The sequence below is a fragment of the Scyliorhinus torazame genome, chromosome 23 (assembly GCF_047496885.1).
Source record: "Scyliorhinus torazame isolate Kashiwa2021f chromosome 23, sScyTor2.1, whole genome shotgun sequence".
In the NCBI taxonomy this organism is placed as follows: Eukaryota; Metazoa; Chordata; class Chondrichthyes; order Carcharhiniformes; family Scyliorhinidae; genus Scyliorhinus; species Scyliorhinus torazame.
This window is the reverse complement of record NC_092729.1, coordinates 41,807,345-41,812,409: the sequence shown is the minus strand read 5'-3', so window position 1 is coordinate 41,812,409 and position 5,065 is coordinate 41,807,345. Positions and strand designations below refer to the sequence as shown.

The following is a 5,065-nucleotide window of genomic DNA, read 5'->3' as shown; positions in this document are numbered from 1 at the left end:
GTCCGTGAACAACAAGTAAAATATGAAGTGAAACTTTGCAATGAGCTTTGTTTGTCTGGCCAGGAATCTTCTCTCTAAATGGAAGCAGGAATGAAGTTGTGTTTAACTCACATTCTGTGATTTCTTGCTGGTTTTTACTCATTCTATGGAAAGCCTTCCTCAGGCGACAGGCGAATGGTCATTCCCAACATGTCAGAAATTCAGAGGGAACAAATGTCAAACAAAGACAGAAATAACGACAGGACATTGTGAATCTGTGGCTGTCTGCTGAATTAACATAACCATAGACAGGACAAGTGTTACCTTTGCAGACACAGGAAACACACCGAGGGGGACATTCCTGACAGAAAGTCGGGGGTGGGGTCTGCACACAGGTCACTGAAGAGATCTCTAGTCCAAACTGTTTCTAATCATTTCCCAATTCTATTTTAAATTATGATTCAATCCTATTGGGAGGGGAGTGAGTGAGAGAGAGATGTGGCAGATGCAGTATAACATGGATAAATGTGAGGTTATGCACTTGGGTAGAAAAAATAAGAACGTCCCTGCCTAATAATTACATTTAATCCAATTTTTTCCGGCCTGCTCAGTGAACAACACTGGTGTGGGGAAGGCCAAGGTTTAGCTGAAGTCACATTCTGTGTGTGTGGGGCTGAGCAGCAAGGAGATCAGCATCTCTTGTCACTCATTTACATGTCAATAGAGAGCTGTCCTCTGAGACAGACATTCCACACATGGCAGAGACTAGGGGTGGAGTCTGCTCACAGCTCACTGAGGATATATCTGTGTCTGAGGGACTTCAGTTCACAAACCAAAAACCCACGACACTGAAAACATTACCCCTCTGCTTCAGTGTGTGTGTGTGTGTGTGTGTGTGTGTGTGTCGCTGGGCGTGTCAATCTCTCTGTTTTGAGCTGTGCATTTTGGGTGTTGACATGTTGCTGATTGGCTCGAGATTGGAAATGTTGGACTCCTGTTGTGCTGTTTTGTATTTTTTTTTAAATGTCCCTGTTATTGTCTTTATAACCAATTTAATCTCCTTTTTTTCTCCAGAGGCATCTTTATTTGGAAAACTGGAAGGAGGTCGGGAATCCTGTGAGGAGGACGAGGGAGTGTGAATTCTTCCCGAGGGAGCGCTGGCTGAGGCCTGTTCCGCAGGCTTCACCCGGGTTATTACCCTGACTGAGGTTTAATTTTAATATTGGAGGGATCAAAGAGAGTGAGGGAGGGAGACATAAATATGTATAAGAGGTACAGAGAGACAGCAAGAAACACAAGAGAAGGGGATTTTCACAGTAACTTCATTGCAGTATTAATGTAAGCCTAATTGTGATAATAAAAAGATTTTGAGTATTAATTGTCTCTCAATCTTTTTTAACCTCTGGTTGAAAGCTGTGACTTATTTGTATTCGGATGTTGCTGAGGAGTTGTAAAACTGAAAAGGGGACCCTGGGCTCTCGCTGTATTAAATAGTTTCAATCTTTTCCAGTGGTTTAGTTAATTTTCTCCCTCTTTTTCCCAGGAATTTGAATTTTGAAAGACTGCAATGTGAGCAGGAATCTTTGGACAAAGGCTATTCTCCAAAGGACAAGTGGATGGACTGAGGCCTACTCCACAGGCCGCACTCACGTGAGTTGTCTCTTTATTGCCTCCCCGGCCTTGCACTTAGACACAAACACATTAACCCTTTGGTGGGCGGCAAAGAGTAAAATACAAATCTGGAATATGAAGCTGTCTAATTTTGTTCCAAAATGACAGGGGTGATATTGAGTCTGAGCGTCCCAGGGGTGGGGGGGGGGGGGGGGAATGCTGGGGATGGGGGGGGGGTGGGGCATTTCACTGTTTCAGCCAATCTCTGCAATCTGGGAGAGAGAGCGAGAGAAATCTCAGATCAGAAACTCTGAACTCACTTTTGAAAGTGGTCATCATTTGTTGGGCTCTCCCTGTGCCCAGGTTGCCTGCAGAATTCACAAAATTAACGATAGTGGGGTCACTTTTAAAATGAATCCATTGACTGTAAAGTAATCTCGATTGCCCGGAATTAAAGTCCCTTAACTTGAAGCGGGTATAATTCTGGAATGAAGCCTGTGTTTTAGGCCGAGACACAAGTTTTTTTTTTAGAAAATACAGCACAGAACAGGCCCTTCGGCCCACAATGTTGTGCTGAACCTTTGTCCTAGATTAATCATAGATTATCATTGAATTTACAGTGCAGAAGGAGGCCATTCGGCCCTTTGAGTCTGCACCGGCTCTTGGAAAGAGCACCCTACCCAAACTCAACACCTCCACCCAACACAAAGGGCGATTTTGGACACTAAAGGCAATTTTTCATGGCCAATCCACCTAACCTGCACATCTTTGGACTGTGGGAGGAAACCGGAGCACTCGGAGGAAACCCACGCAGACACGGGGAGGATGTGCAGACTCCGCACAGACAGTGATCCAAGCCGGAATCGAACCTGGGACACTGGAGCTGTGAAGCAATTGTGCTATCCACAATGCTACCGTGCTGCCCTTAAGAACAAATAAATCTACACTATATCATTTAACCGTAATCCATGTAACTATCCAATAGCTGCTTGAAGGTCCCGAATGTTTCCGATTCAACTACTTCCACAGGCAGTGCATTCCATGCCCCCACTACTCTCTGGGTAAAGAACCTACCTCTGACATCCCTCCTATATCTTCCACCTTTCACCTTAAATTTATGTCACCTTGTAATGGTTTGTTCCACCCGGGGAAAAAGTCTCTGACTGTCTGCTCTTATCTATTCCCCTGATCATCTTATAAACCTCTATCAAGTCACCACTCATCCTTCTCCGTTCTAATGAGAAAAGGCCTAGCACCCTCAACCTTTCCTCGTAAGACCTACTCTCCATTCCAGGCAACATCCTGGTAAAGTATGAGGGTGAAATTAAATTTGCAGGAGGTCATTTGAATTCAGTTTGCTGTGGTTATGAATGTTGGATTCCTGTGTGTGACACTGTCTCTCTTTCTTTCTCCTTCCCAACTATTAGAATGAGAGTGAGAAAGAGAGAGAGAGTACAGAAAGAGTGTGGGGCTGGGGGGTAATGGAGATTAGAGAGAGGGAGAGGAGAAAGAAAGAGAGGGTGGAGGGAGAGGGAGGTCGTGAAAAAGAGAGGCTTTCTCTCCCTTTCTGTCTTCTTTCCATTCTTGCCTCTCTCTCTCTCTCTGTCTCCCCTGCTTTCTGCCTCTATCTGTCCATTTCTCTCCAGCTTTTTAGTGTCTCTTTAAACCTTTAATCGAAGAAAACCACCCCACAAACTGCAATGGGGAGTCTCATCACATCTTTCTGGGGATACCCTGATTAGGGAAATAAATAGAAATAAATGCTGGGAGGGTGATGAGGGATAACGAGGGAGACAGAAATATGAATGAGAGGGATAGAGAGACCGAATGAGATAGCGAGAGAGAGAGAGAGAAAGAGAAACACAAGGGAAGCGGGAACTATCTCTCAATCATTTTTATTCTGTGGTTTATAACTGAGATTATTGTAGGTGGATGTTGCTGAGAGTGTGTGTGACTGAGAGGGGAAATCTTGGCCTCTTGCTGTGCTACAAGTTTAAACATTTTCCTGCGTTTTAGTTAATTTTCTCCCTCTTTTTCCCAGGAATTTGAACTTTGAAGACTGCAATGCGACCAGGAATGTTTGGACAAAGGCTATTCTCCAGAGGACAAGTGGATGGACTGAGGCCTACTCCACAGGCCGCACTCACGTGAGTTGTCTCTTTATTGCTGCCCCGGCCTTGCACTCAGACACAAACACATTAACCCTTTGGTGGGCGGCAAAGAGTAAAATACAAATCTGGAATATGAAGCTGTCTAATTTTGTTCCAAAATAACAGGGGTTATATTAATTCTGAGCGTCCCGGGTATTTGTGGTGGGGGAGGGGGTAGGGGGCGGGGGGGGGGATTTCACGGTTTCAGCCACTCTCTGCAACCTGGTAGCAAATGTAAACGACACTCAACACTGCCGACTGCACCTTCTGGGATCTTTCTGTGTGCCAATGGATTTCGTTTTAGAAAGGTTTTTCTTCATTTTAAGAGGCAGTTTAATTCTTTCAGAAACTGAAGGGACTTCTCCAGGGATGTTCCAATCCACACATGACACGGCGGTGGGGGTGGGGTTGTTAGGTGCAGTGGGGAATGGGGCACCCAGCAGGAGTGAGGGGGGGAGGGAGGACGGACAGTGTCCCATCGGTTAGGTCCAGATAGCTGCCGCTTTGGGATCTTGCTGTTCACTCAGCAACAGTGACCACAACTCTTACAATAAAATAGCTCTCCCAGTGTTTGCGTGGGTTTCACCCCCACAACCCAAAGATGTGCAGGCTCGGGGGACTGGCCACACGGAATTGTCCCTGAATTGGAAAAAATGAATTGGGCACTCTAAATTTATAAAAATAAATAAATAAATCTACAGTCCCTACTTCTTTAAAAAAAACAATGAAATAGCTCACAGACTGCAAAGTGGGTTTGAAGGTCTCGAATGTTAAAGTTTTAAACTTGAGTGGTTGCGAACGAGGGAGTTAATGAACCCTTCCTGCTGCACTGACGGGATATTCAGCCAGATCTCATAGCCGCTGAGAGAGAAATCCACCATCAGAAACTCGGAACTCAATTTGGAAAGTGTCACCATTTTGGGGATCTCCCCGTGCACAAGTTGCCTGCAGAATTCCGGAAATGAAACAACAGTGGGGTCACTTTAATAATGAATCCATCGACTGTAAAGTAATCTCGAATTATAGTCCCTTAACTTGAAGCGGGGATAATTCTGGAATAAAGCCTGTGTTTTAGGCCGAGATTTAAATGTGAGGGTGAAATGAAATTGACAGGGGGCCATTTGAATTCAGTTTGCTGTGGTAGTGATTGTTCGATTCCTGTGTGTGACCATCTCAGTCTCTCCATCCCTCTCAGTCTCTCACCCTCTCAGTCTCTCTCACCCTCTCAGCCTCTCTCTCCCTCTCAGTCTCTCTCACCCTCTCAGTCTCTCTCCCTCTCAGCCTCTCTCTCCCTCTCAGTCTCTCTCTCCCTCTCAGTCTCTCAC

At 45.3% G+C, this 5,065-nt stretch overlaps 1 long non-coding RNA gene across 3 annotated transcripts; it reads left to right on the top strand.

Moving 5' to 3' along the window:
* Positions 1-396: 396 nt before the first annotated feature.
* LOC140399597 (uncharacterized) lies at positions 397-3,758 on the top strand. Of its 3 annotated transcripts, none has more exons than XR_011937750.1 (4): positions 397-506; positions 1,054-1,187; positions 1,523-1,629; positions 3,632-3,758. It is a non-coding gene; the product is annotated as an uncharacterized lncRNA (long non-coding RNA). The 3 variants fall into 3 exon arrangements; XR_011937752.1 differs by lacking the exon at positions 397-506 and adding an exon at positions 762-856; XR_011937751.1 differs by lacking the exon at positions 397-506 and adding an exon at positions 868-964.
* Positions 3,759-5,065: the final 1,307 nt, after the last annotated feature.